At 32.2% G+C, this 12,118-nt stretch overlaps 1 protein-coding gene across 2 annotated transcripts in view; it reads right to left on the reverse strand.

Annotated features, from left to right (window-relative positions):
* The window catches only part of Trpgamma (Transient receptor potential cation channel gamma), a 79,907-nt gene that overhangs the window by 59,263 nt on the left and 8,526 nt on the right, over positions 1 to 12,118 (reverse strand). The window contains exon 1 of one of the 2 annotated variants that reach the window (XM_029314217.2): positions 5,761 to 5,781. The exons of the other annotated variant lie outside the window; for it this stretch is intronic. The gene's annotated coding sequence lies outside the window, so the exon portion shown is untranslated. Of the gene's footprint in view, positions 1 to 5,760; positions 5,782 to 12,118 lie in introns of those variants that run through there. 2 annotated transcript variants of the gene reach the window in all.

Here is a 12,118-nt window from a genome sequence, read left to right on the forward strand (position 1 = left end):
GGCAGAACAATTTGCGCATCTAACTACGAAATACGTGATTGTGTGTGTGTGTGTCTGTTCTAATTACTAATTGTATCACACGGCATATCGTTTAATTATAAATGGATTATACGTTCTAATAAATTTAATCTAAACATAAATATATATAAAAATACTATATGTATTAATAAAAATTATAATAACATATCAATTATATGAAGTTCAATAACGCCTTTTTTCTTTCTAAAATTGAGATATGTTAAAAATATTCATTCGGAAATAACATAATCTTTAAGATTTCAATTGTATTCTTGCTCAATTAATTTTTTAAAGTATATAAATACGAAAAAGTTATTTCATTATTTAATTTATATACTATGCCAGAGATACAAATATGAATGTAGATCTACAATATATTGTATATATGTAAGTGTTGGATTTCTGCGTTGTAACTGAGAATTCCAGAATTTAATGTCTCGGTCCCTGAATTAATTCTTGCTTCCCTAATATTCGTATTGAATGTGTCTGCTTCTCCGATAGAATAGCGAATTCGACTATCAACAGCGCGGAAGAGCGATTTCATCAACGAAGTAAGCCGTCCGCATTCCTGGTTGTTCCCACGAAAGTGAGGACTTAACAAAAGTTCAATCCGATATCGACGTGCAGAAATAGCCGCGCGGGCGATAAAAATGTAACCACGCGCGAAATATCGGTACATATCGCGGTCTTTCCTCGTTTCCCATAACGGTGTGGGACGTGTTAAGTAAAAAAAAAGAAAAAATACCATCCCAAGAACTCAGGGAGAAACTGTAAACTTGCGCGTTTCCACGGTGCAATCGGACTCCTCAAGGGAGTTTTTCAAAAAAGCTCGGTGCGCTTTTGCTTTCACGAAGCTACTGCGGATAAATCGGTGATTTCGAAGAAAATCTCGTTTTAAACGCACTGCAAAAACAAATATAGAATAATAGCAGACTCAAATCTTTTTCTGTCCGTTCTTCGATTTACATGTGCATATGAGGCTTTTTTATTGACCGGCATATTTAATGTCAATCTGCAGTTTCTGATCAATTTCGATCGAAACTTTTTTTACATATATATGTGTAGGGTGTATCTATGTGTTTATGTGTGCACATGTATAATTAATTAACAATGCATCAAAAATAAAAAGCTAAAAAGATAGTATGATAATTCACAATTCTTGCATTAACTCTTCTAAATTGTTTTGTCTTGAAGAAATTTGCATCTCACTGACATAACATATATAAAAAAACATTCGTAATATAATAATAAATATTGAACATATATAGATATATCTAGATAAGCAAGCAATTTTCAATATGTGAATAAAATTAAATAAAGAATATTTACGATTGAGAAACTCGTTATAACAGAACTATATATGTGATCATGTGTGTTTTATATACTGTAAGAATTTAAATCATTTTATTCTGCACACTTTTCTGTGATAGAAAAATATACGAGATCATATTGGCGTCTATTTGCCATTCAATTTTTTTCAAAAAAAAACCATTTTCAATATTAGTTTATTCTCTTTATATTATATAGAAGTTTAGTCAGTTTATTCTGAATTATTTAGACTAATATACAACTAAAAAATTTATTATTAAATATTAGAATTTGTAAAGAACAACTGTGCAATAATCAATAATTAATTAGATTTATCATATCAATTATTTTTCAACGTAAATGCGTTCGAAGTGATTGCTATGTCGCCAATAAAGATAACAATTCATACAGACGCGTCTTTTGTATATTATTAAAAGGAAAAACTAAAAAAGTATACGTGGAAGAAAAAAATGCGAGAACGTCAACAGAGGATATAAACGAATATAAATAGAAATCTAAATAGAGATATAAACGAGAAATGAAAAAACGTGGTAAGATCGATCCATGAGTACTCTCAAATTCTTGAATTGATACTTATTGTTAGTTGTATAAACTTTCATCGTAATAGAAATGGAGTTTACTTAAGAGACTTTACCTACTTGCTAACAATTATCTTACTTATAATTTAAAATAAGTTGTTATATTATTTCGATATATAAAGTATTTTATTTAATTACATCTCTTTTTAACGATTTGATTAAATCGTCTATTTCAAAGATTACGAATGTACGAGTAAGTACAAAATGAGCAAAGTTTATGGTTATTTAGAAATGCTAATGAATGCAATTCCTTGATTCCAAGTCGGTTCGCGTCGTACGCTAAATACTGTGGAGTTTTGGGCGGAAATAAATCGTATATAAAATTAAGGAACGGTAGAATCTCTGCAGCATTCGATTTGTTTAAACAAAAACATTTCGAGAGCATGTTAAGAAAGTTAAATTTTTAAAACACAGTAGATATCTTACTTTCTTTTCTTGTTCGTTTTCTCTTTTATTTTCCTTCATTTTTAAAAAGCCTTGACTTCTTTATTATTCCATTCTCACACCAATACACAAAGAGAATATTGTCTCTCTCCCTCTCTCTCTCTCTCTCTCTCTCTCTCTCTCTGTCTAATGTATACAATCTGTCTAATAAGGACTGCGCAAACTTCTGTTTGAAAACGTTACATCGAATACTTTTGAACGAGTAGATAGAAGGATTCTTCGTCTACAAAGCATTATACAGAGGGTTATTGTTAGTTATTGTGAGGACTGTCCTTCAAGAAGATAATGACCCAAAACAGCGGACTCTTTGTTCCTAATGGAAGGAAGAAAATTACATCGAAACATCTAGAGTGTCACCAGATATAAATCCAACTCAAAATATTTGAGAATTAATGATGTGTAGAAAAAAAATTGCGTGGAAAAAATTGTATACAATAAAACAATTATTTTGACATGGCGATTTTTATCTCGAAAATATACTGGTAAACATTGATGGAAAGTATTAGGCAAAGTGTATATAATATTTATAATTGTTTAAATTTAAGAAATTTAAGAAATAAATTAATGAAATATATGTATTACGAAGTTCTAATATTTGGACAAAAATAAATATATTACACATATATATATAAAACATTAAAAAAATAAGGAAAAAATAAATTTATCATAAAAATAAATGAAAAAGTTATATGTGTTATAATTGTAATGCATATACCTGCTCCAGATCAAAATAAAAAAAATAAATTTTTTTACACAACATCGGATGTTAAATAATATCATATAACTTGGAATTACATTTCAATATCGATAGTTTCGTAGTTGCCAGAAATTGAAAATAAATACCTCTCGTGAAATTTAAAAGTGGAAAGGTAACGAAATTTTTAGTTTAAATTCTTTTTTCCCTAAAAGTAGATATTTTACTTTTGTAAAGTGGCAAAGTAAGACGACGCGCGTTGAAATCTATTCCGGCCACGTTAAAAACGTGGAACTTAAATCGTAACGTGGTAGGTACATGGAATATCATGAGAGGAGCTTTCAGTGGCATCAAGTGCTTTTACGAGTATTCGAATGGTTTTCTAGAACTCTATTAAAAATTTTATGAACACACTTTCTACATACGGGTATTCTTATCCAGGGTATTTTTATCAATTTTAATCATTCCACCATTCTTCTCTAAATTGACACACACGAGCTAATCTCAATTAATTCAATTTTTCAAAGGAAGAAAAATCGGAAAAAATGTTCCTATATTTCGTGCTAATATTCAATAGATAAGGTAAACGCTGCTCGAAGAAAGAAAGGACATCGGAGATTTATATTGAGAAAGCGCACGATCTCGATGCCAATCGGAATAAATGCTAGACTGGAAACGATTAGATCGACAGACGAAAAGAAGAGCTCTTAAAGTGTGACGCAAATGAATGGTCAAGCGGGGTCAATCTCGAATTTTCTCTTTCTCGGTCGAAGCAGGAATAAAGTTTCGCTTGAATCTAATTCCGTAACCTCCGGCCGTTTCTTTTGTTCGCTGGCACCATTTTGATGCGAAACGCGTCGTCCTCGAGAGACTTTTGCGCTTTCCAAACGTTTGCTCACCTTTGTCGCTGTCGCAGTAGGCGAAATTCGCATCCCCTCGATCGTCTTGCCGACGAAAAAGCGCGAGCAAACATTCGTAAAACTGAGAGAGGACGCAACTTCAGATATGAAATGTCTCTCTGTGCAAACTATCTTTTATCGTTATACATCTCACACAGTCATCTCTTTATATTCTCCCTTCTCGTTTCGCTTCATCCTATTTCCTTCAGAACGAATTTCGCATTAATTTCACGTGCCGAGCTCATATTTCCGCGTGTCTCGTGTTTCTCTGCACTCTCGAGAAGATGCTGCATTACGAACGGATGAGGAAACAGGCAAGGGGTTACGAGGAGGGTAGAAGAGGGAAGTTTCTTCCGCTCCTTCGCGATGGCGGAAGCAAGAGCAAGCTGGAAATTTACCGTGACCAAGGAACGCCGTGGATGGGTACTTCGCGTGTAAGTCGGTAAATATCGTTGCAATACATGGAGCTTAGAACGCATCAAGAGTTCTTAGAGGATATGTGTATGTGTGTGTGTGTGTGTTTACATGAGTGTTGCGAGACAAACGATTGAATTTGTGAAACCCGCATATATTATATGACATAATGCATTCCCAAAAGTCTATCCCGAATCTACATTGCAAATCTAATGTATGAACATGTCACACATATGTACTTTAACATTCTCAAACTTATTAACTCATTGTTGTTACAGTTCTATAGAATGTTCAATTGTTTTCGTATATACATAGAGAAAGAGAAAACATACGAAACACTTTTAAATAAAAACAAAGTTTCTAAATCTCTAAGTTATAAAAAATATAGAAAAATACGCATAAAAACTATGAGTCCTAAATCCGGTGATATTGAAAAAATTTGAATCACTTTCCAGATCCATACTCTTTAATGATTTGGTAAAGATTTGCATAAATCCAAGAGAGATTTTAAATATATTTGTCTCTATAAATAGGTTTTTGCTGCAGATGCACAATAACTCGATAAATTAAGATTTATCGATGATCGTTGCGAGTGACATTTAACAACGAAGTTCGAACAAATCTCCGGAATTCTAGTAAATCGGACAAATTAATTCAAGCGGCAAAATAATTTCGGTCCGCTCGCCGGCAGAAATCGATACATGTGCGGCAATAACTTTGAAAAGCGATTCGATGGAATTCCTGGGTCCATCGGTGATTCGTGAATCTCTGAGAAAATCCCGCAGAGATTGCCTTAATCCCTCTCGAGACACGATATTAAGCTCAATGTCGTGAACCTTTATACAGCATCGCATTTTTCATAAAATGCAAACTTCAAGTATTATAGTATAGGGCATGTAAGCAATATAATTATTCGGGAAAATATTTTTCATTTACCATTTTTGTTCGTGTTTATAAAATTTAATATTTAATATTTATAAATTTAATATGTTCATATTATTAAATTTTAATATATTGTATATGATTAATATTTTATATTCAAATAAAGCATGATTTAGTTTTCTTTAGAATTTGGTATTAAAGAGAAAGAAGCTTTTTTATAAAAGAAATTTATAATTTCTATTAAATATCATCATTCTTTCGCTGTGTATGTACATATCTAATCATTTCTTTGTATCATCAAAACAATTTCACAGAGGTAAAGCGTGAATAAAAAATATTACGCTCACTCCTCGTATCGTGAGTAAAGAGTTCTGAAAAGAATATTGTCCGAGAAGAATGAGAGCTTGCAAGATTTTTCGCATTACGGACGCATTTGCATGACGAGAATTAATCGCGTCCATTTTTTTATATTCATTTGCTCGAAATTATTTCTAGACAATACCTTTGTCAGAGCTCGGCTCCATTCATCGGATCAAACCTCACGTCCTCGCCTCACCTAGAACAAGAATGTCGTATACGTAATTAGTACACAGACCACTTGTGTAATTAAGAGAGTGCGACGGACGGCATGTCACGAAGTATAGCCAATTACATAGATACCATATCGTGTCTGCGTATCTTTCATTACGTGCTATAAAATAGTATAAACTTAAAAACCAGCGCTACGCTCTTTTTATATTTCACACTTTTCTCTTTCATCATGTTGAAAACGTATGTTCTTGATTTTTCACCTCTTTCATCTTTAAATTTTTTTACATTTAAAAAATTGTGTAACAAAATAAGACTACTAAAATGATGCCTTGGAAAAAGATGAAATATTATGAAAAGAAATATATTATTATTTATTTTTTAAATTATGTATATTTTGTTTTTTTTTTTAAGTTATTCAAAGTACTAATATAAAAACTAATATATTTTGTATACATCTATAATCAGAATAAATAAAATTGCATTAAAACTTGTCATACTCTTTCATATCTTTCGTGCAAACATTATTGTTATATAACTTTTTTACCATGGAAAAAATGATTTGTGTAATATATTCCCAGAACCTGACACACAAACATGTATCTCAAGAGACACCTTGTATTTACAATTTCTCTCCAGCTGGAATAATGGAGCACGCAAAACGCAAACACGCTTTCGAGCTCTGGGGCGCTATTCTATGCACGACTACCGATATCTGTCGGTTCGATAAATGTTGTTGCGCATATTTTTTGATATGTCGAAATACGTGCGCAATGAAATTCACCGGGCCAACAGCTGGTCGGTAGCCGTGTTTGGAATAGCACCCCTGACGTTGTTCTATGTTCAGTTTTGCAAGCCACAAGTATCTACATTCACCACCTTCGCCAGCTGCAAATTCCTTTGAAGAAACTTCACGGATCGTTTGTATTCATTCGCCAGCACCGGCAAACTTGAGATTTTCTCGAGTGACCAGACGATCTAGAAAGCATCTCTAAAATGTCGATTCTTTTTAAACTTGGCCGATTCGATTGGCCGCGTTACCTTCGCTAATATGACTTTATTTCCCGCGACAACGGCCTCATCTTCGAGAGACTGAAATTTCGAGCGAAAACGCGTGTATACAAACTCATGGATTGCTTGCAGCTGTTGCCGGATTCACGAGCAGAGCCAAGGCCACATTTATATATGGGAACTAACTAGCAGGAATTTCCACCAAAATAGTTTCGTTTAGAAATATTGGCAGACAACTGTGCGCAATTTTTTTTCTCTTATAAAATATTTGATTTCTTAATTTATTTTTGCATAGCATTCACGAATCTGTCACTTTTCTCGAAAATTAGTTTTAAATAAGTAGTAATTCGAGAAAATATTCCTAAATAAAAAAATAAATAGTTAAAAAATATTATATATATAAACGAAAAAAAAATTAATATAAAATCTAAAAATATTAACATTTAAATATTAAGTGTTATTTTTCTCCATTCTAAAAAAATATACATACTACCAATAAACTATTTGAGTTTGTAGATTTTTATTTATATAAATTAAATTATCTAACTTAATTTAATAATTGAGAAAAATGTTTATATTTGTTGCGTCCACATTTGGAAGTTTGGAATCATTGAACCATTTCGGATTAACAAGCTAGTGTTGTGTTCAAAGAGGAAAACGAATATTCTAAAAAAATTGGTTTTTTATATCGATGAAAAAGTTGAATCCCCTACGTATTTCTATATATGTGCAAGGAAGGGACAATTTACCGAAGCTTTTAGCAGAGAGGAAGGAAAAAGAGGAGAGGGGACAATATTTATCTAACGAGTTACTTTGTCCAGCTGGGAGAGAATCCTAGCGTTCAACCAAACATTTATATTAGACCGCACAGAGCGCACCGGATCTCATCGTGAGACCCGAAGAACAACCTTGAGGAGAATTCGCCGTCTTTGTTGGCACATACGAACCTCGTCAATACTCTAAAGTAAATACACCTAACCTGAACCCTGTCGTTCATTAGAGCGGAGTACAACAATTACGCGAATCTGGCCGACATATACGTAGCCGAGAAACACCAAGTTCGTTGGATTATCGTGACAAATAAATCATAACTTCTTGTCCCTCTAATGAGTGTAATAATGTGCAAAATCACATCTAGGTCAGAATTCCAACGAACGCGACGCGCGAGCGCAATCTTTGCGTATAATAAATTATTATGCGTATTAAGTGAATTATGACTGTTGAGTGAATTTTGCGCATTCAAAAAATTAAATGTCGGCATAAATGTCATAACTTATTTTCCCGCGGCGTTCAATAAGCAAAAAAGTTAAAATAGAAAATACGTTCAAAAATATTAAATTGTATAATTCAATCTCAATATTTATCAATAATTATTTAATTGTTACGGATGGTTTGCAACACAACACGGCACATTAATTTTAATACTGATTAAATTTAGAAAAATGGCAAATAAATCGTTGTTTCAGGAATTAAGAAATTTACGTGCTTTTTTTATTTGTTCACAGTCATATCATGCATCTCTGTTTTAGTTTAATGTCTTTTTGTTTAAGTCAAGTTTTGCTTCCGAGAATCTTTACGGCAGTTGGCAAAGACATATTTTGTAGGACTACAGGTTCTACTGCATTGTGCAGTTGTAAAACCACTGTAGTCTAAAACAGATGGTTTCACGACTGTCTTTTTGTCAACGGTATACAGGGATTATGTCCTTCCTGAATGGATATTAAATGAGTGATTGCTGCATGGAGATGATGTGGGCGGCACAAGTATTATTATCCAACTCCGATAACGGTATGTTAGCGAGAGACGGCTATTTACACCGACATCGATATTAAACTTTCTTTTTGCAAATTCGCTCCGAAATCAACTTCAACTGAACGCAAGAATCGATTGTTTAATTCTCAGCGGAAGAAAGAAGAAAGTTTCCGTGAGGGACAGATACAATATATTTCTCCCGTTTCCTTCGTTTGCTTGTCAGTTCCAATTTCATCTAATTAATAGGTCAAGATTAACGATGGAATAGAGAAAACCGATGGAAAGAACGACTCGGGACGAGATATCTAAATTAGACATTGGTTTACGCTTTAATTACACGAGTGATAATTCTGCCACTTTTGAAAATTGTCATATTTTTCTTTTTTTCTTTAATGTAATTTTTTAAATAATTTTTTACATATCTTGTCATGTAATTATATATATTTAATGTTCCTACACAAGTGTGTGATCATTCTTCTTTTATTCTAATTCAAGGAAGAATTTTAATTTTGCATTCATTACATGATGATTTAAAATTGATTAAATAAAAAAAAATAAAAGCGAATGGGCTTTTTTATATCGCGGCGTCTTATATAAGCATGATATATATATATATATATATATATATATATATATTACATGAAGATACCTTGCTGCGAATTTTCTTTGCATTTCAAATTTCCATTTGCACGATTCAAGCCTTTTATCGCACGTGTAACCCTTGAAATGCAGAGAGATCAATGGAGAGAATTCAGTTAATATCCGGTACGATCGTATCTCCTTCGACAAGAACAATCGAGAAAAAGATATCGAAGGCTGAGGAAATCAAGAGCACATTGTTATGATCGAATCGCCGAATAAATGCACAGGAAATTCCTCATTAAGCATCTCATTAAATCTTATAATGTTAAAAAAAAAAAAAATAGAAATGTGGATCTTTTAAAATAGATTCACTATATACTAGTTCGCTTCCTCGTTTCCTACCTTCAGAACTTTTCGCGATCGCGTATATGTGCTTTACTTCGAGAACACAAGACAATTTGTCGGTTTGTAACCTTTTAATTTTCTTATGTCTTGCATTACCGGCCCTATTTCTATGCGCCGAAGAGTATAGTCTTTATATTTTATGACGAACGTCGCGACCGCGTTTGCCGCGTTCGACTTCTTTCGCCGTTCTCTCGTCGATATTTATGCCTCCCCGTGTTGTCGATACCGATAGGCACACGCATTCACACGGATGAACAAATGCTGGCGAAAATAGAAACGCGAATCGACGAAACGAGGGATTTCCATTCTCTCTGGATTGAACAGAGGCGCTAGTACATGGAGTTTTTTTTTCTTCATCCCTCTTGTGTATCAAAACTGTTTTTGTAGAAAATCAATCGCAATCTTCCGTGTATTGTTAACTAAAATTATATTGTTGAAATAAGCGAGTAACATGAAATGTCTTTTACTCTTTTACATTTGACTCTACACCTTTGATTTTTTCACAAAAGAGACATGTAATTAAATTATAGTGTGCGCGATATATGTCAAATAAATATTATAGACTCTATTGTATAATATTATAGACTCTATTGTAAATTATATTATATAGACACTTTTAATAAACAGTACTTGGAAATACGTAAATATCCAAAATAATTCTCAAACAATTTATTCGTTTCGTTTACGAATGCAATGATCGATTGAACGGGCAATCGTGCTTGGATAGATTTCAGAGCAACAAGTCTCGACCGATTCGTTACATAGTTAGACATCGATCGATCAGGTACTTAAAGTTCAATAAACGACCATTAACCCGATCAAGATTCATTTCGCTATTGAAAAAGAAATGCTTAATGCATTTATAAAGATTTTACTCATAATTTGCATTGAACTTTAATAAAGGCATATGACATACACATTTACACATGCACATCTATATACATGTACATTAGTACATGCACATAAATATATGCATTGTAAATTTTGTCGTAATAATTTGTATATAATTTCCAAACAAACGAGAAAATTAGTCAATAATTGTACAAAGGTAAATTGAATTTTTTCCCATTACAAATCCTGTTATTTAATGTTGCATTATCTCTAAACTTTCCCGATAAAATATGGTAATTATGCGACGTAATTCGGGACGACAGACAGGCGTTTTAATACGGCTGGATTAGACATTTTGCAATGGTATAAGAGAAGGCACGGTGGACATTCAATTACGACGGGTTTAGAGATTCGGTCATTGCGGCCGGCGGAATACACTAACGTTTGTGCTACTACGAATCCCAGTTCTCATTATAGTAGTCGATATCAAGGGCCTGGCCTATTATTGTTTACTACGCAAGCGTATGTGACAAACGTACATGCGATTTGCAGTAATTATACTTGAAATCTGAATTTCGATTATGGCCCGTAGAAGATCTTGCAATCGTTCGGAATCGCACATCTATTATTACATCGCTCGTGAATCGAACAGGAAATTATGATAATGAATCATATATATAGCTGAATAGCGCGCTTTATCGACGAAGTTCCGAACTTCGAAACACGTGCATCACATTCGTTTGCCGTGTCTTTTTATGCTGAATTATTGTATATGAAAAGTCGTTTTATTTTCATTTTAAACCATTGTAACCTTATCTTTTATCATTTTTTTAATTATACATCATCTCTAAATATTTGACAGAAGTAGAAAAAATATATACAAAGAAATAGGTATCAAACTGGCTTAAATGTCTAATTTAGATGATAGATAAACCGTATAAAATTCTAAAACAATCTTAACATAAAAATATAAAATTATCTTCATAATTTTCTCTCTCCCTTTCTCTGTCTCGGTCAAATATAAAAAGTTTAAAGATAGTGAGACTTAACAATTAAAAATATGTTTTTACTTTCATATTTTGCTTGTCAAGCTTTTGTATATTAAGATTTATTTTTCTCAATATTCTTCCTAAGCATATTTTTCATACACATTATTTTTATGTATCAAACTCTAAAATAATATAGAAATATTACACATGTTTCTTTTTTCTGCGTTTAAAAAATCACAAACATTTCGTAAATATTTTACAAAATTATCTCATATTTCTTTAATATAATTTACAATGTTTGATTATATATATTGGAAAACATTAACTTTTTGTAAAAATGTTCCATAAAAAGTAAACATTTAATATTTTATGTATTTGCGAGAATATAATAATATTACAGTTTATGATGAATTGTAATAAATTCACATAGGTTTTTCATATAATCGATATTTTTTATTTTACTTTAAACTTTTCTACACATAAAATTACATTGTTACGATCATTGCAATCCATACTAAGGTCATAAAATTCAAGCACATAACATAGAAGAAATGTATTAACTTTTATTATTTTTCTGGTTTTATTTTACACAAAAGATAAATAGGGTCACTATTTTGTATGGAAAATTATAACCTAGCGAGTTAACTAGCGACTCGTTTTATCTTCGTGGTTTTTGCAAATTAAAAAGAAAATGTCACGATGCAAAAGAAAAATTACACAATGCAAGAGAGATCGTAACGTCAATAATGACTTACGCGCCGT

The sequence above is a fragment of the Nylanderia fulva genome, unplaced genomic scaffold (genome assembly GCF_048542155.1).
Source record: "Nylanderia fulva isolate GAGA-0341 unplaced genomic scaffold, ASM4854215v1 Scaffold41, whole genome shotgun sequence".
Classification (NCBI taxonomy): Eukaryota; Metazoa; Arthropoda; class Insecta; order Hymenoptera; family Formicidae; genus Nylanderia; species Nylanderia fulva.